At 37.6% G+C, this 20,815-nt stretch overlaps 1 protein-coding gene across 6 annotated transcripts in view; it reads left to right on the top strand.

Annotated features, from left to right (window-relative positions):
* Window positions 1–20,815, top strand: part of LOC150090769 (E3 ubiquitin-protein ligase HECW2-like) — a 518,151-nt gene that overhangs the window by 233,544 nt on the left and 263,792 nt on the right. The window lies entirely within an intron of this gene.

The raw sequence follows: 20,815 nt of genomic DNA, 5'->3' as shown, positions 1-20,815 counted from the left end.
GGTTTTGGCAGTAAAAGAAGAAACCTGAATGACACAGAAACATAACAGGGTTTAATATAACAAGAGAGAGAATTTTACACACTTCACTCAAAAGACATGTTAAGCCATTTCATTAATTAGGATATTTCATTAATAAGGTATTTCGTTAAAGATATTTCATTAAACATGTTAATCAAAACAAGTTCAGCAATTATAAGATGAAGCTTTTTAACTTTAAGGTTTTTCATCTTCAGTTCCAGTAATTAACTTTCAATAGGTTCAGGTTTAGAAATTAGAAAGGAAACATTTTAATGGTCAAAGTCAATCAATGGTCAATTTAATGGTCAAAAATTTTACTCAAAGAAGTAACTACCATTAGGGGTAAAGGGAAGGGTTATTGCTTCCGTAAAGGCGACTACGATGGACTGAGACAGTATTTAAATTCTATATAGTGGGACCAACTGATGATGTTACCAACAGCAAATTCAAAATGGGAAGCATTCAAAGAACTATCTTGGAAGCTACTAGGCTTTACATACCAACTAAGAAATATTGTTCAAGGTTTAGGCCAAAATGGATGTCAGATGAACTAATGAGGCATATGGCAGAGAAGAAAAATGCATGGGATACTTACAAATTAACACATGACACAGAAGCCTATGATAGATACAAGTTGATATGCAACCAAGTTACAAAGGAGGTTAGGCAGGCGAAGGCAGATTACGAGAAATCCTTGGCAAGGGATGCAAAGAAAAACAGCAAAGAGTTCTTTACTTATGTAAACTCTAGAAGGAAGGGGATGAATCAGATTGGTCCACTTGATATTGATGGGTCAACTGTTGATGATCCTGCTCAGGTAGCTAAAAAACTAAATGAATATTTTGCATTGACATTCACGCATGAGGAGTTATTCAGCGAGGGGAATGCCAGAGGTGTATTCAACTCTAGCAGTAAGCTACAGAATCTTGAAATAACTGGGAGTAAAGTGGAGGAGAAACTGTTGAAGATAAACACAAGAAAGGCACCCGGAGTGGATGGGATCTATCCAGTTATATTAAAGGAGGCAGCAAAAGAAGTAAGCAAACCCTTAGCCATAATTATGAGAACTTCCTTGGACTCAGGGGAGGTACCCATAGACTGGAAATGTGCAAATGTGACCCCAATTCACAAAGGAGGATCAAAGGCTGACACAAGTAATTATAGACCTGTGAGCTTAACTTCTGTTCCAGGAAAATTAATGGAGGCACTGGTTAAAGAAGCACTGCAGGATCATTTAGACAAGACTTCAGTTATAGCTCGGACACAACATGGTTTTGTTAAGGGAAAGTCTTGCCTGACCAATTTGATTGGATACTATGATGCAGTCACAAAAGAACTGGATGCAGGGAATAGCTTTGATATTATATACTTGGATCTTAGAAAGGCTTTTGATACTGTTGCACATGGAAGACTGCTACACATATTGGAGCAGTGTGACATTGGAGGCAAATTGCTGCTATGGATAAAGGGGTGGTTGAGGGGGAGAAGACAGAGTGGTAATCAAAGGACACTGCTCATCGTGGACTAATGTTATTAGTGGAGTCTCTCAGGGCTCAGTGTTGGGTCCATTATTGTTTTCTGTATTTATAAATGATATTGATGATGGTATATCAAGCTTAATGTCCAAGTTTGCAGATGATACAAAGGTTGGCAGGGTTGTCAAGGACACTACTGACACTATGCTGCTGCAACAGGATCTGGAAAGGTTGAGCAGATGGGCTGAGAGGTGGCAAATGAAGTTTAACATTGACAAATGTAAAGTACTACACATGGGAAACAGCAACCCCAGAGCAACGTATCAACTCTGTGGTACTATACTGACAGTGGTAGAAAATGAAAGGGACTTGGGGGTGGTTGTGCAGGCAGATATGAAGTTCTATGAGCAGTGCAGACCGGCTGCAAGAGTAGCTCATGGAGTATTGTCAATGATATACAGGAATTTTTCCAGCAGGGATAAGGAGGTAATTATTCCCTTGTATAAGGCAATGGTCAGGCCACACCTGGAGTACTGTATACAGGTCTGGAGGCCTCATTTCAAAAAGGATGTAGAGCTGCTGGAACGAGTACAGAGAAGGGCACCAAGATTAGTGAATGGAACAAAGAGGTGCTCTTACGAAGAAAGGCTTAAGTTTTGCAAATTACAGTGTCTGGAGATTAGGCACCAGCGAGGTGATCTGATAGAGGTGTATAAAGCCTTGAATGGTTTAAGCATGCTCAATGCTGATGGGATTCTTCCTCTAACTCAGTAAAATCACCTGAGAGGGCATAAATTCAAATTGAGGAATGACAGATGTAGGATAGACGTGCGGAAATTTGCCTTTAGCCAGCGGGTGGTTGGTTGGTGGAACAGACTTCTATCCCTTGTGGTGGAGGTTGATAGCCTAAATAAGTTTAAGGCTCAGCTTGGACAGGTATTTTGAACGAACAGAGGGGTGAAGTGGAAGTAGGGTTTTTTTTTTTTTTTTTTTTTTGGCTGATGCTGCATAAGCTTGCTTTCTTGCATCAAATGCCTCTACTAATGCTAATGCTACCATGATTACTATCATTTTTGCAGCTCTAGAGATCACACTGAGTCGATCAATTAATGGGTGTGGCTCTCCAATTTGCTCGGTCGTCTCTGGGCGCTGGCTCGGCAGAATAATGATCAGTTCCTTGCTGGGCTCTTTGGTCCTTCCTTCAAGGTTTTGTCTGTTCCTCTCCATCCGTCTCCTGTCCGCCGTTCGACTCTCCTCCGTCCGACTCCCTTCTCCTTGCGAGGGTCCGCTTTTTATGTCCCAAGCTCGCCCACACTGTTTATACAAAACTTTTTTCTCATTGGCGAGAGCCAAGTCTTAAGATGCTCGATGGTGCGTCATGGAAAAACACTGGGTTCAAAGAGGTATCTACCCACACAAATATCACTGCTTCTTATCCTCTCCCTTTGCCCTAATTTGCATCTTAAAGTGAACGCGTCCATCCGGTGTTTACAAAAATCTTCCTCTTTACACTTGTAAGTGGCTAACTGATATAGCTGTTGCTGGCTATAACTCTAGGCCTCTTTAACACGTGTTTATAACAGTTATAGCGACTAATCTTTGCCATTTCGTTTAGAAAAATATACGCTTTTATTTGAGGATTTTTACTCTGCCTTGAACTTTTCATTTGGTACTTAAAGTACAAAGGGTACTAGGAAAGTTTTGCAATACAGCTTTGTTTATTTAATTTTTTCAAAGTAATTTCCTCTACATTCAATACACCTCTCCATCCTCCGAAACCAATCTTTAAACCAGTTCTGCCAAGTTTCACTAGGGAGTAAAGCACACTCGTTGTCCGAAGCCCGTAGAAGGTCCTCATCACTGGAAAACCACCTCCCTTTTAGCTTCATTTTCACATGCGGGAATAGTGCAAAGTCGCAGGGAGCAAGGTCTGGCCTGTAGGGAGGGTGCTCGAGAAGTTTCAGTCCTGTCGTGGTCAAATATTCGGTGCAGGCTTTGGCGTGGTGAGCTGGAGCATTTTCGTGATGGAGGTACCAGGTGTCAATTCTTGACTTTGGCCGCAGGTTCTTCATAGATCCAATGACTTTAGGCAGGCATTGTTCAGTATACCAAGCTATCATTTTCTTCTTTACAGATCGGGATTTTCTGACAATTACGGGTGTGTCGTCATCATCAAAGACCCAAACTTTGTTTTGAGTCTTGGTCGGCAGATCGTAATAGTACAGCCAAGTCTCGTCACCTGTCACGATGTTGTTCACATACCGAGATTGTCCCTTATCAAACTTTTTTAACATCTCCCGGCACCAAGTCACACGTCGTGTCATCTGCTCTTCAGTCAGTTGATGCGGCACCCAGAGAGAACAAAGTTTCTTCACGTGCAAATGATCTTGCAGAATCGAACGAATTGCTGGTGCATTTAGGCCCAAAGTATCCTCTATCTGTTGGTAGGTCACTCTCCTGTTTTCGTCAAGCATTTTCCTCACAGCAGTAACGTTTTCCTCCGTAACTGACGTTCGTGGCCTTCCCGGCCTCTCAGAATCCTCCAGAGTGAAATTTCCCCTTTGGAATTCTCTATACCACCTGAATATCGTTGTACGATGTGGACAATCATCATCTAGTGCAAGAGTAATTTCTTCTAAGCACTGGTCTATGGTTAAGCCACGCACGTAATTATACCGCAAAACTGTCCTTATCTCATTTCGTGACCACGATGCCATCGCAAGCACTTTACACTCTCACTACTAATGAATAACTGAGCCCATCGACTTGGCGCGGCGGCTACTATGCACGTATGAACGTGTCTCAACATGCAGCAACAAGCAGCTTCCTGTGATTCATTGTTGCGTCATATTGCAAAACTTTCCTAGTACCCTTTGTAATATTATATCGAAGCTTTTGAGAGGGATCTAGCTAGGACGGGTACAGAAAATTAAGTCGTTCATTTTACTGTAAGTTTGAAACATAGGAAAGGGCAGAATTAGCGCTATAACACTTCTTCCTCTTCCCAAGACTGAAAATCAAGCTGAAGGGTCGAAGATTTGACAGTGTAGCGCAGGGTTCCCCAATCTTTTTCGGTCTACCACTCCTTTTAGAGCATATATTTCATCAGTGCTGCCACCCCCCCATAAAGCCAGTCAAAAATTATACATTGAAAATTAAATTTTAATAAAAATCTATTTAAGGTTTAAGCATTTATTTTATAAACAAAAATATAATTGTACAACAGTCTCTAAAAGTACTTGATTTAGTAATATAAAAATAATTAATGTGCAGGATGGGTCTGATGTCGTGAGACTAATTTTTTCACATCTGGCTCAATGCAAGCAGCATTCTTAAATCGCCCCGTTCCACTATTTCTAGTCGGTTTCTCTTTTTCGTCAAAAGTCAGTAACGGCACTAAGTGCACGTTTAACTAAATATGACGCTGGAAACACAATTAGGAACTTTTTCACAATGGTCCATAATCTAGGGTAAAGATTTGTAATTTGTTGCTGCAACCAGAAATAATGGTACCTGTTCTTAAATTTGATCTCAAACTCTTCTTTTGTTTTTTAATTCAATTAATTCTTCTTGTAATTGCATTGCTGTTTCCTCAACACTTGAAAATGGGAATAAAAAACCCAATCTGGAATCTTCATGGCAAGCATATCTTCAGATCGTTCAGAAATGTCCTTATGTAACGTTTCCAGATGATGAAAGTAAGACTTGAATGTCGTCATCATGTATTTTTTTTTATTTTTTTTTATGTAAACCCCAAACACGAGAGGTATTAGAACCTATAGTACTTAGTACCGTGCTTGGGTTGGAGGTTGAGAAGACGAAAGAAGATATTTGTTGACATTGAACTTGAACTTCTGTAGACTGTAATTTTCAGGAAATATGTATGAAGGAAGGAAGGTTATTCCAGAAAACGGCAGTTGAATGAATAAACGAGGAAGATGAAAAGTTGGTTCTCTGAGTTTGAAGTTGGACAGTAAATGGATGTTGGCTGGTGGCGGCATGTGTTCGGACTGTTTTGAAAGAGAGAGCGGGAATTATAGAAGACAATTCAGAAGAACAGTGCCCATGGAAGTATCTGTAGAAGAGGCATGCAGCAGAAACAGTATGTCTATGAGAGAGCAAGTGGGGAGAGACTGTTAGAGATGAATCATTAATTAACCTAACTGCCCTCTTCTGAATGGAATCAAGAAGCCTGAGAGAGGTTTTGGGGGCACCACCCCAGATGTGGGAACAATATTCCATGGCAGGGCAGATTTGTGATTTATACAGAGTGAGCAGCTGTTTGGAAGAAAAGTAACGCCGAGAGCGAAAGAGAAAACCAAGTTTTTTAGATGCAGAGGAAGCAATATTTGTAATGTGCTTGTGCCAAGAAAGATTAGAAGTCAGGGTAATCCCCAAAAGAGAGATATCATTTTGCCTAGAAATCGGAGTGTCATTAAAGATAAGCATAGGAGCAGAAGAATCCTTTTTGCGAGATATAAGACAAGACTGAGTTTTAGAAGGGTTGAAATCAACTAAGTTGTTTTTGCCCCACTGGAGAATTACCTGAAGATCGGCATTTAAGGAATTGGTAGCAGATTTTCGAGAAGTTGAAGCTGATTGAGCAGGGCAAGGTTACTCAAAATGGAAAGTGGAATGCAATGTGCTATCATCGGCAAAACTATGGATAGGATTTCCAGTCAATGGAAGAAGGTCATTGATATACAAGAGGAAAAGAGTGGGGGAAAGAACTGAAACTTGGGGAACACCGGCATTAGTGGAGAAGTTAGAAGACAGAGAGCCATCTACCATCACCCTCAGTGAGCGATCAGAGAGAAAATTGGATAACCAATTACTAAAAACAGTTGGGAAACCATAAGATGGAAGCTTGTTTAAAAGACCTTTATGCCAAACATGATCGAAAGCCTTTGAGATGTCAAGAGCAACTACTTATGTTTCACTGAACCTTTCAATTGAATTACTGCATAAAAGGGTACCATAAGCCAGAATATCACCAGTGGATCGACACTGACGGAATCCATACTGGCGATCGTTGATCAGACGGAAGGTTTCTAGGTAGTTTAAGAGTTGGTGGTTAATTGATTTCTCCATTACTTTAGAAAGAGTAGAAGTTATTGCAATGGGACGATAATTGGATGGGAGGGATTTGTCACCCTTTTTAGGAACCCCCTGGATATGAGCAAATTTCCAAGCAAAAGGAAAAACACCTTTGGAATAAGAAAGTGAAAATAGGTGGCAAAGAATAGGAGTAAGTTCAGGAGCACAAGTTTTGAGAACAAGTGGAGAAATACCATCGGGACCTGGACTTTCTTAACATCAAGATTCTTCAAAATCCTTCTCACTTCCTTTTTATGAATGGAATGGAGTGTTGGGAATGGTGGGAGGTGTTTTACCAAGATCATTAATACATGAGTTGTAAGAAAAATGGGATGCTGGCAGGTCAGCTTTATCCTTGGCTGAAGTGACAACAGAATCTGGTTTTGACAGAGGTGGGAGCAGAGATGGGCAAAAGTTGCGGCCAATAGCTTTGGCAAGAGACCAGAATGCTCGGCTACCATTAGGGCAAGAAGCAAGTTTTCTACTCTTAGCCTGTTCAAAGTCTAGTTTGGACTGATTAATAACTGCTTTACAATTGTCGCGAGCTTTGGTGTAGGCAGAAAATGAAACTGGAGAATTAGAAACAAGCCAATTACGATATGCAACATTCTCTTGAACAGCCTTAGCACATTTATTGGAAAACCAAGGTTTAGACAAAGGACAAGATTTTAAAGTGGAGTGTGGGATAAAGGATTCCATTCCTGCAAGAATAATTTCACTGACACGATCTGAGCAAACGTTGACATCAGAAGTTTTGAAACAGTAATCCGACCAAGGAAAAGAAGAAAAGAAGTCTCGCAGGTCATCCCATTTTGTATTCTTGTAATGCCAAACAACATGAGGTTGGGAATACCCATGAGATAAAGGTTCCATTGGAGAAGAGACAATCGCCAAGTTGTGATCTGAAGTGCCTAAAGGATCTCTCTTTCTCACTTCAACCGTGTACTTAGAAGGGTCGTTTGTGAGAAAAAGATCAAGTGTATTGGCTGTATGATTAGGATTGTCCGGTATTCTTGTAGGTAAATGAACAATCTGTGCAAGGTCATTGGTAATTGCAAAAGCCTCAGCATCTCGACCAGCTGGAGTTGTAAACATTAAAATCACTAAGGAAAATTACCTCACTGTTAGGTAAGTTGGACTGGAGAAAGTCAAGTTGAAAAGAGAGGAAGTCAAAGAGCTCCAAGTGATTAGTGGAATTGGGAGAATGGTAGAGACAACAGATGAATTTGACACAATGAGGTAGAGAGATTTTAAGCCAGAGAAGATCAAAGAGAGGAGATTCCAAATTGCCAAGTCTCTGACAGGGAATATCAGAACGGACATATGCACAAGTACCACTTTTGAGGCGAAAGGAATCATACAGAGAATAATTTGGGCATCTGAGATGAGCAGTAGCTGAATCAACTGATAACTGAGATTCTGTCAGAAAAAGTACATGGGGTTTGGCAGACTGCAAGTGAAAATGGACATTGTTGAGATTAGAGTTGAGACCACGTGTATTTGTGAAATGAATTAGGAAATGCTTGGGAGGTTTAGATCTTTTTGCAGATAAGCTTGCTCTATTAGTTTGACAATTCATGGTGTATTCAATAGTAAGAAAAAGTGGGTGGGACATGCTGTATGAAGTAATGAAATTTTTGTATATGGCGTACATATGATAAGAATGTACCCAGATCCTTGGCATGACGTGGCCTCAACAATGCTCCCTGCATACACACTAATAAATAATAATAAATGAATTTTCTGTTTATACTCTGGGGCGACCAAACGGTCAGAGGAGTTCACAAGATAGACAGAATACAAGAAACAGCACCGTATTCAGCAGTCACGGGCTTGAACACCGGTCACTCAAGGCACGCGTACTTATGCACCCGTGCGACTGACCACTCGGCTACGGCTGTCTACTCGGACTCCCTCCAGTCACTATCTGGCAGAGTAGAGGTAGCAAGATTATAGAGGTAGCAAGATTAAATTCTTCATTGTTTTATACACACAACTGGCTGAATAATCCTTCATTGAGATAATTGTTTCTGATTTTGTTAATTGCTGTAATGACGTATTGCAATGAGCGATGCAAGCACTCACTAAATTTTTTTTGCAACTAAATGTCGATGAATCACGCAATGCACCGCCATTACATTCGGCACCAACTTTTTTAAGTGTGCAGTGAAAGGTGCCTCCGTAGCCAGGTGGGCAGAAGCTGCAGCGCGTAGCACACGCTTCTTGATTAGACCGGGGTTCGAGCCCATGACCACCAAATACGGAGGATGTGGAAAGGTCAGGGAATGACCACCGCATATCCCCGGAGCAATATGGCCTCAGTTGCTAATGCTCCTAAAAAAAAAAAAAAAAAACCAAATAAATAAGTGTGCAATGAATCCACGACGGTAGCCCACCATCGATGGAGCTCCATCAGTTGCAGCTGTCATTATATTCGTAAGAGGAATCTCCTTTTCTTTAAAAAAAAACTCTTCTACAACAAGAAATATCAACTCTCCTTTAGTATCTGTTACCAAATGTCTGGCAAATAACTCTTGAGTTAATTTTTCTTCTTTTATAAACCGAACATAAGCCAACAGTAAGGCTTCATTTACTGGTAGAGTTGATTCATCCAGTTTTAACAAAAATTGGATGGTCCTCAAAAAATTGCATAAAGTGTCTTCCACGTCCTTGCCCATTTCGTCAATTCGTCGTTGCACTGTATTATTGCTCAAAGGAAATTTCTTGATTATGCCAGTTGCTGGCTTGTGTAACACAGTACGTAGAATCTCACTAACAGCTGGTAGAATTAATTCTTCGCCAATAGTATGTGGCTTTCCAGATTTGGCAATCAGTAATGAAATGTTGTAAGAGGAGCGTAACCCATAATTTTCTTGCTTTGATGTGTCTGAAAACATACTTGACAACGTCGGCTGTTTGCAGAATTGGTTTCGAAGTGCTTGAAAATAAAATAAATATTTATTTGTCTTGTAAGGATGAATTTTTTTTCAAGTGCTCTCCTAATCTTGAAGGTTTCATAGATTCATAGGAAAGCACTTTTTGGCAAACCAGGCACATTAGTAATAGCTTGTTTGCAGGTGACAGAATGAAGCCATATTTTAAATATTTGATACTGCGCTGCCTACATTTCTTCTTTGGTTCTGCCATGGCTATATTCGTAAGAGGAATCTCCTTTTCTTTAAATTTTTATATCTGTAAAAAATATATTATTATAATAGATATATGTATTATTATTTATTTTATATATATTATTTATTAAATAAGATAATGCTATCACTGCTCTTAATGCCGGTGACAGTTTTACGAACAACCACTAATTACTTGAATAATTTCATATTAGAGAACTGATCAGTTCTCCAATAGTTAATGCCAAAATACTACAAAGAAAGAAAAAAAAAATGTACTTACAAACTTATGTCTGGATCTGGGTAGAGTAATAATACCAATAACGAATAACAATATGTAGCACACTGTGTATTGCTGCTACCGTCACGTGGAGAATGCCGCATCGTGTGTGTTTACTCCTGTTTAATCGTCCCAAAGAACGAAACACTGGACTTGACAGAACCTGTGCGAGTGCTCACCACTTTGTGCGTGTTTAGTGCTGTTTAGTCTGCTTGATTCATATGGTTGTGACTTGCTTGTTTTCTCGCCATGTTACATCGAATGCGAGAAGCACCATTTCAAAACCTCCTACATATAAAGTCGTATGCTTGAAAAGCTGAGTTCACAGTAGAGCTGTGTGAAGTTTAATGGTAAGTTTTTTGTTTCAAAATAAATTTATGTTGATTTAGTTGTGATTAAATTAGTTAAATAAGTTAATAGAATTCTTTAAATCAGAAAAATGGAAAATATTTGAACTTCAAACAGCTCTACTGTAAAATCAGCTTTTCAGACATAACTTTATGTGTAGGAGGTATCAATTTGTATTCTATGCCTCTTTTGAGCAGCCTTGCGTCCCCTTGCCTTCCAGCACCGCTTTGAGTTTTCTAGTGCCCCCAAGGGGGAAGTAGCACCCACTTTGGGAATTGGTTTCGAATTCAGTTTCAAATGAAGCCTTACTGTTAGCTTAAGTTCGGTTTATAAAAGAAGAAAAATTAACTCAAGAGTTATTTGCCAGACATTTGATAATAGATACTAAAGGAGAGTTGATATTTCTTGTTGTGGAAGAGTTTTTTTTAAAGAAAAGGAGATTCCTCTTGCGAATATAATGACAGCTGCAACTGATAGAGTAGAGGATATCCAAACTGAATTGCAGGCAGTACTGAACACTATGACGAAGGACTTTCAGGATGCATTCAAATCATAGGAGAAGCACTGGGATTGGTGTTTTATGCTCTCAAGTGGGACTACTTTGAAGATGACGGTGGCGAATAAGACCCAGGGTGAGTCTAATTTATTTTATAAATACATTTCGGGAACTTTTGGGTAGCACCTCATGATGTACCATGAAAAAAATTGCCACATAATAGCACCACCACTATTGGTTCTTCTAACTTGTCTTGATGCCACAGGAAATTACTGTGTACTCTGCTGAATCGTACACAATAAAGATGGCGTAATCTCTCTTTAAGATATTTACAGTTCACAGACAATAATCTCTGCAGACTCTTTAAGTGCATTGACAGCCCTGCAAAATAATTCTCAACTTTTCGTCTGCCATTGAAACAAATTGGAACTTTGCTACTTTACCTCAATTGAAATAAACAGACTGTAAAATTTTGCTGGATTTCTGATCATGCTGGAATACTTGAATAAATAATACATTTTTTTATTTTATTAAGCAGCAAGACACCTTTCTGACATAAAAGATTCCTTTTACTGACTGTAAACCAGTCATATGACAGACATACACTGAACAGTGAGCTCAAATACAGTGTGTCCAAACAATTCTCCCAACCTTGGTAATTTGGAATTTCCTCTTTTCAATCTTCTCTGGCTTAAAATCTCTCTACCTCCTGTCAAATTCATCTGTTGTCTCTAACATTCTCCCAACTCCACTAATCACTTGGAGCTCTTTGACTTCCTCTCTTTGCAACTTGTCTTTCTCCAGTCCAACTTTCCTAACAGCGAGGTAATTTTCCTTGGTGATTTTAATGTTCACAACTCCAGCTGGCTTCCATTTTCTAGTCACACAGACACAGCTGGTCAAGATGCTGAGGTTTCAGGTGGTAGATGACTTTCATCAACCGGTGAAATACCACCACTTTGCTTATTGGAGGCTTGAAGTGGTGAAACCCATGTTTAGTCTCTAGAGCAAAGTTTCCGACATCCCCCTCCCCTCATACTTCTCCTTCAACCAATGCATGGTACTAAGTACTATAGGTTTTGATACCTTTCGTGTTTGGGGTTTTCATAAAAAAAAAAATAATAATAATAAGCACTTTCAAATAATAATAATAATCCACTTATATGGAAATCCAGCTTTTGCTTTCATATAACCATTGGAAAGGAAACTTATAATAACTGGTAGCTTTTCCAAACTTCGTGGACAGGGCTGTTTCTGAAAATTTCTTCATACTGTTTACCATACTGAAACACGAATGCACTGAGCAAAGCAAGATGTCAAAGTAAATAGCTGGCATAACTATGGGTAAATTCATTTGAATTTTCTTGCTGGGTAATACACAGTGCAGCAATTGGAAAGTGAGACCGATGCTAGAAAAAAATAATGATCCCATGTATGAGTAAACTCACCATGGTTTATTCAAAGTAACTTCCTCATGTTTCATGCAACACACTGCATGCAATGATCATGAAGTGACTAGAACAGCTGGTGAAAGGCCATGACTGGTATACTGTTCAATGTTCTCGTCACACTCTTTGAATGGTGTCAATGTTATTAAAAATAACAGCTTTTCAGTGGTGCTTTTGGAACAAAAAGAAGTCACAAGGGACTAAGTCTGGTGAATATGGTGGGTGCAACAGAATGCAGACTTTGTTGCTAGCTAAAAACTCACAAACAGTGAGAGGCTTGTGGCTTGGTGCATTGTCAGGCAAGAGGAACCAACTACCGTCTTCTCCATATGATGCATACAATGGATTCTCTGCAACAGCAACAAGTATTTCAAAACATCCAGATAGTAGGCAGCAGTAAAACTTGGGCCATTGGGCACAAATTCTTTGTGCTCAATTCTCTTGCTATTAGTATTGTTGTAGCAATTAATGAGCATTTAGATTTTTGACCGTGATGAATATTTTTGGCTTTAGCAGAGTGTGCCGACTTCTACTCTGCACTTTCTCTTTGTTGTGGGGGTCATACTGAAAACACCACATCTCGTCACCTGTAATGATCAAGTTCAGGAAGTTGGGTTTGCTTTCCATGGCCTTGGTGAATTCTCTGCAGTGTTCAACTTCCCCTTGTCATTGACTGTCTGTTAACGAATGTGGAACAAACCGCGCACAGACCTTTATTTTCTTCAAATTGTGGATTAATTTTTGTTGAATGGTTTTCTTATTAATGCACAGATCTTCTGAAATCATTCAGAGCGTTTTGCACTGGTCATTGGTAATGATTTCCCTCACTTTTTTCAACAAACTCTAGCTTTGAACTTTTTGCTGGGCCCAGATATTCATCATCTTCCAATGATTATGTTCCATAGGCAAAACATTTATGCCACTTGAACACACATGCACGAGACAGAATTCTGTCCTACATTTGCTCATCATTTGAAATTTTACCATGGCACTTCATTTGCCCCAGTTGAACCACAAACTTGATGTGTGTTCTTTATTCCATTGTCCCTCCACAACACAGACACAGGAGAGACGTGCAGTTCGGCCCACTCTACATTCTAAAATTGTGGCAATTGCTGCTAACATTCACTTGCTTGAGGAACAATCACTCTTTCATTTCATGTTTACTTCTAGTAGATGGCAGCACCAGCACTTGTCTCATAACATTACTCTTGTTTTCCAATTGCTGCACTGTGTATCTTCCCAGGTTCTGATATTATGTAGTTTTTAATCTTTTTAATAATAATAATTCATATTATTTTAATAGTGTTGGACTTTGTTGTTTATATCTTGTATAATAACAGGGAGCTAAGTGATTTTGTAATAACTGAGAGCAAAGTGGAGGAGAAATTGTTGAAGTTAAACATAAGGAAGGCACCTGGGGTGTATTTATCCAGTTATATTAAATGAGGCAGCAAAGGAAGTAAGCAAACCCTTAGCCATAATTATGAGAGCTTCCTTGGACTCAGGGGAGATCCCCATGGACTGGAGGTATGCAAATGTATCACCAATTCACAAAGGAGATTCAAAAGGTGACACAAGTAACTACAGACCTGTTGGTTTAACTTTGTGTTCCAGGAAAATAATAGAATCAGTGGTTAAAGAAGCATTGCAGGATCATCTAGACAAGACTGCAGTAATAGTTAAGACACAGCATGGGTTTGTCAAAGGGATGTCTTTTCTGACCAATTGGATTGCTTACTATGATGTGATCACAATGGAACTGAATGCCAAAAATAATTTTGATATCATATACTTGGATTTCAGGAAAGCTTTTGATACTGTTGCATATGGAAGACTGCTGTACAAATTGGAGAAATCTGACATCAAGGGTAAGCTGCTACAATGAATAAAGGGATGGTTGAGTGGGAGACAACAGAGAGTGGTAATTAATGGACACTGCTCTTTGTGGACAAATGTTATTAGTGGAGTTCCCCAGGGTTTTGTGGGGCCCATTATTGTTTTGTATGTTTATCAATGATATTGATGAAGGTATATCAGGTTTAGTGTCCAAGTTTGCAGATGATACAAAGGTTGGCAGGGTTGTTAATGACAGTAATGACAGTTTGCTACTCCAACTGAATCTAGATAAGTTGGGAAAATGGGCTGGTAAGTGGCAACTGGAGTTTAACATTGACAAATGCAAAGTACTGCATATGGGTAGCAATAACCGAAGAGAAACGTACAAACTGGGTGGTACTACACTCAGGGAAGTGGAAAGTGAAAAAGACCTGGGGGTAATTGTGCAACCAAATATGAAGTTCGCTGAGCCTGGCAGATGGGCTGCTAGGGCAGGTCATGGAGTCTTGTCAATGATATATAGGAATTTTGCTAGCAGGGACAGGGAGGTGATAATCCCGTTATACAAGGCAATGGCCAGGCCACACCTAGAGTACTGTGTACAGGTGTGGAGGCCTCATTTTAGGAAGGATGTAGAGTTGCTAGAACAAGTACAAAGAAGGGCAACAAGATTGGTGAGGCATCCCTCATTGAATGTAAATGCAGAATACTCATTCAGTTTATCAGCTACCTGAGCATGATCATCAATAGTCAACCCATCTATATTAAGTGGTACAATTCATCCCCTTCCTTCTAGAATTTACATAATTAAAAAACTCTTTGCTGTTTTTCTTTGCATCCTTTGCCAAAGATTTCTCGTAATCTGCCTTTGCCTGCCTAACCTCCTTTGTGACTTTATTACAGACAAGCTTATATCTGCCACTGTACAGAATTTAAAAACTGTCTGAGGCCCCTGTAGTCACCTTTACAAAAGCAAAAGCCCTGATGCCTTGATGGTAGTTACATCTTTAAGTAATTCCCATATCAGTACATTGCGATCACTGTCACCTAGTGGTTCCTTTATCTACAAATTTTTAATGGATGAATAATCACTGCTGATAATCAGATCAAGAGTATTACTCCCTCTGGTCTCTTGAGCATGCTGCTGTAGAAAACAGTCATCCAATAAATCCAAAAAAGTCTTGCTAGTGTGTGAGTGACCAATCTACAAGTTACAGTCAATATCTGGAAGTTAAAATCCCCCATTATAGGACATTCAGATTTACTGGCCCACTCTATTTCTCTGCGCAATTGCTCATTATACTCATCAGATTCATTAGGCTTATAACAACACCTACTCCCAAAAATATTTAAATATTAAATATCATATGATAATATTTAATATTTAATTTATTTAAATATTATCATATAAACCTTTTGGAATCTTTCATATTGTGTGATTATCTTCACAACTGGGTTGTCATGTCTGCAGTACCAGGGTGCCTGCCCACCCACCAATGATAGGCCAATAGCTTTGAAACGGTGCCGTCTGGGTGGTGGTACTCACTGAGAATAAGTAACAATAGTCTTCTCTATTAGTGAAGTGTTACTTATTCGAGGTAGTTCAATACCATGGCAACTCATGAAGGAAGAGCACAATATGAGATACAGAGCAAATGATGCCGCCCACACTACCATCGTAATTTCTTAAGAGTTATCTATGGTGTATCTACACCGATATATATCTTTCTATACATTAAAATAATTTTCCTCCTAGTGATATTTATTCAGCCAATAGGAGAAGATGGATGCTGGTTATGTGGTAATACATAACAAATACTAAACTACATAACAGAAGCTTGTTTTACTGTGGCAAAGCAGGCTTCTGTTTTAGCATGATCATGCTAGATAAACCTTGTGAATGCACTTTATTTATGTAGTTGACCATGTGGTACCATTTATTGATTTCCATATGTAACGTATTTATGTATTCATAGCTGAGGAACACACAGTGTTGAAAACTTTTGTAAGTATTTTATTTTATCAAAAGAAATGAGTGCAGCGAGAAGGGGGTGAAGACCCCTAGTAATATTTTTTAAAAAAGTTATATGATAGTTATTATAATAATATAATTATAAACAAAATTACAGTTCATAATAATGGCGCCTCCGTAGCCAGGTGGGAAGGAGCAACAGTGCGTAGCACACGCTTCTTGATTAGACCAGGGTTCGAGCCCGTCACCACCAAATCAGAGGATGCGGAAAAGTCAGGGAATGACCACCGCATATTCCTGGAGCAATATGGCCTTAGTTGCTAATGCTCCTAAAAACCAAACAACAAACAATTCATAATTCAAATTATGTATACTGTAATTATATATATAATAATAATTTTATTCTTTATATAGAGGTACTAAATAGGTTTTTTTTATGGTGCAGTAACGACATAGGTACTAAATAAACATCAGTTATAGATCACCAAAAATTAAAAAGATACTGTATGCCTTTTTATAATGAAATAAATATATAAATTTAAAAAAAAAAATGTTTAACTAACCCAGACCCAAATTATGTGGCACCCCAGTTGAAAATCACTGCATTGCTCTGTTTTCAGTTGCCAAAGGGAAATAATTTTACATATTTTTTTGTTTATTTTAACAGTTGTACATCAGTTTTTTACTTTTGTAATTTTGCAGTATTGTTTTAGAATATCAGTGCTTGTAAATAGTTTTTAATCCCTTCTTGCTGGCTCTACAGTGGATTATGCCTTGTTCTATGAAACTTTTATAATGTGTATTAACGTTTTATGAAAAGTCATAAAGGCATAATAAATGGAACTTTTTAAATTCATTAAGAAATATTGCACATTGATCATTATGTATATGCTTAGGCTAGTACTGTCTACCCAGTACATACCAGACCTACTTTTGGTGGAGGGAGAATTTGTATTATTTTAAAGAACAAATAAATCTTTATTAAAACATGCTATCATATGATAAAGAAATAAATGCAGTTCTATTTATAATCTGTACAGATGAGGCCAGAGGAGTTGACAACCTTATAATTATTTTATTGTGGCCTAAAAACAGTTAACAGTGGACCATGCATTTTTTGTGCCAGCACACAGATTTTATTTCTGCATATATTATCCCAGGCATTTCTGCACTTGCTTAAATGCAGGTACAGAAAGCCTGTTTGTAAAGCAACATTTGTGCTATCTAAATATTTATTTTGGCAGCCATCTTCAGTGCATAAATGTATAGAATATAATTTTAATGGTTGTGTTATGAAAAATCTGCTCTAGTCTGTATTCAGATTAATGGTGGTAAGGAAATGTAGCCATTATTGGATGATCATTTGTGTAGAGTGATGGTGCTTGTATTATATCATCATAACTAAAGACTTCTTATTATAATTTAATTCAAGGTCGGTGAGTGTTACTTAGTGCTGAACATCATTACTCAACATTTTTAATAGGACCACCTAAATTTTGAATAACTTCTTGTAGCTCATCTGTATTATATACAGTTATATATGAAGTTCTAAACATTATAAAATATGAAACACCAATAGATGCTTATTCAGGTATACATAAATCATTAATATATGTTAAAAATACTTTAACCTGGCTGTGGTGGAACCCTAAAATCTATCAGAATGGTGGTGGGTCACCTGAAAGGTGCACAACTTTCTTTTAAATTTCTAGGAAATTTTTTGAATTCTGCTTGAATAATAACAATATTTCATCCTTTCTTAGTGGATTGCAATATTTATTAAGTAACTTAAGTTTTAATTTAAAATTTAAAAAAAAGTTGTGCACCACCACCATTCTGATAGTTATATGGTTTAGTTGTACAGTATGGTTATATGGTTTAGACCTTTTATTTTCAAAAAAATATTAATTCTGCTGAAAATTCTACTAAATAAGTTTAATAGCATATATATAAGTTTAATAACATATTAAACATTGAGTTTACAAGGCATGTACTGAATTTACAGTGCCTTTTTATTTCTATTAATTAAAATAATCAGTTTTATGTGAACTAAATATGAATCAAGGGGTGGCCAACTTAATTTGTGATGTGATCTACTTTTTTTCTTCAAAATGTGCCGTGATCTACCATCTCAAGAATTTCATTGCACATGGTTAAAAAAGTTAATCAACACATATTGAAAAATGTTGATTATAAATTTTAAAATTAAATTCTTATTTTAAATTCATACGTATTTAAATTTTTAATTCATGTGAAGTTTGTGACTTCCTGTCATCTGACAAGCTTTCAAAATCTTTTTTTTTTTTTTTTTTTACTTTATTTTTTGTTGGCGCATAGGCTTCTGTGGCCATAATGCACCTCCCAAAGTTTTTGCAGTACTTTGATCCAAGCCCGAGGTGGGAATCGAACCCGCGACCTTTGGGTTGCCAGGCAGCCACTTTACCCACCCGGCTAGCCCGGTCGGCGCTTTCAAAATCTGGGATAGTATTATTATTATCCATATGGTGCAAGGAAGCCTGAGGCTTTTGCTGCACCAGCCAAAAACAAATCAAATTTCTGAGTTACTGTGTGTGTGTGTGTGTGAGTGAGAGAGAGAGAGAGAACAAGAAGCAGAAGGGAATCACCAAGAAAGAGAAGAATGATGATATCCAGCTCAGGACCTTGGGTGTGGCAAGCCCATACCTGATATGAGCCCCTGGGGTAATATATTGTGATAAGGCCAACCGTAAAGAATCTTCTGTATGCAAGTTCTGTAACAGTAGAGCGATTCTTTGTCTTTGTTTGTTTCAAATACGAAAATGCTGATATCATATAGATATGTGGAACCAAAACAGGAATTTAAAAGTTCACTGCATTTTTTTACATTTGGGTACTTTTCTCAGCAAACATATTTCCAAAAGTCCTTTTCTGATGATGTGGCTTTTAGGAAGATACTGTTTCACAATGTAATAATTTCATTTTCAAGTAATATTTTCTGCAATTTGTTTCATATCTAAGTTGACATTAAATGGATAAGAAATGTATTGAACAATGTCTTCAATTGTTTTAAAATCACTGAATCTGGTTTCAGAATCATCCATGACTTTCTCAATTTCAGAAACATATTTCTCACTGTTAAATTCAAAAATGGGATAGTTTTGCAAATGATCTTGCATAATTGCAAAATGATTGAATTTTTTTTTTCTTTGAGATCCTTAGTCATTGCCAAAAATTAATATCTGTATGCAGAAATACTACTAATCATGTCATCAACATTTTTATTTTTTCATTGTAATTCCAAATTCAGATCACTTAATTTACTGGTAAAATCTGCCAAAAGAACCAGATCACACAACTACTCCATATCTTGCAGTTGCTCATAATCCTTTGATCAACAGATTTTATTTCATTCAGCAAATTTAGAAATTTCTGTAGAAACTTACTCTGACTCATCCACCTCACATCTGTGTGTAATGTCAGATCTGGTTCATTTTCATCAAGTTGCATTTTGAAAAGTCTCCTATGAAGAGATTGTCCTCTGATGGAATTCACAATTTTGAAAGCTATGTCCATAACACTCTTAGTATTTAATCTTTTGCTGGCTAATACTTGTTGGTGGATGATACAGTGGTAATTCAAAAAATCTGTGAATTCGTCATCCTTTTGGCACATTGCGATGAATCCGTTAAGATGCCCTGTCATTGCTTTAGCTCCATCTGTTGTTATTGATACAAGCTTAAATGGTGGTAATTTTATAATTTTATTTTTTATAAGGTCACTATTAGGTTGAAAATCTGCTTGGTATTTACCATAGAATGTGTTGAAGTAGTGCCTTTCTAAATTTCCTTTTTTGGGTATAGCCACAGAAGAATTGCAAATCAAACAACAACATTTTTCTCTTATCATTACAAAAAAGTATTCTAGTTCCCACTCTTGATGAAAATGATACATTTTACTCTTTTTCGTAATATTCATTTTAAATTAAAGGGTATTAAATTAATGTATAAGTACTGTTCAGTTATTAATATTAGGTAAGCTAAATAAGAATTCAACACATACACTATGCTCTCCACAACATAACTGCATGAATTTTCACCAGACAAGCCTAATGAATTGCTGCGCAGCGACAAGAGTAGTCATGTGGTTCAACGGATTTGTAATAAGTGTATGCAGTGGTGTGCATAATAATAATAATAACATTTGGATTTTGACTAATCTGTTTTTTATATATATTTAAAATTCATCGTGATCGACTAAAATTAAAGCCACGATTGACCTGTTGGCCACCCCTGCAATAGAAAAGCCATGTGCACCAAAAATTTATGCTTTATCACATTGTGTATTAATGTTAAAAGTTAGTCTTGCATTGTTAAATATGTGATGTAGTATCCTTCACATTGACTCAAATGATTATGAATAAGAATTAAGTTATATCAAGCAAAAATTTCAACAAGGGACATTTAAAAGTCTGATAGTCATACCTCTTTCTGTTTTTCAACCATTTAGAATGGTTTTTCCAAAAGCCATTGGTCTCCTGGCTATTCTCGTTGTTTTTAATAATTTTTAGGTGTGTTAGCATATAAGTGCAATGCACTGTTGTTTTCCTCATATCTGTGTCTGTTCTATCTTTCATTTGCATGGAACAACTCACCTCCTAGTGGATGGCTTTTCATGAATTTTTATATTTGGGCCACTTAAAAAAAGATTTGTCAAACATTTCAAATTTCATTAAAATTGG

Source organism: Mastigoproctus giganteus, chromosome 1 (assembly GCF_048544385.1).
Source record: "Mastigoproctus giganteus isolate SK-2022 chromosome 1, ASM4854438v1, whole genome shotgun sequence".
Taxonomy (NCBI): domain Eukaryota; kingdom Metazoa; phylum Arthropoda; class Arachnida; order Uropygi; family Thelyphonidae; genus Mastigoproctus; species Mastigoproctus giganteus.
The sequence above is the reverse complement of the archived record's forward strand: the minus strand, read 5'-3'. Positions and strand labels throughout refer to the sequence as shown.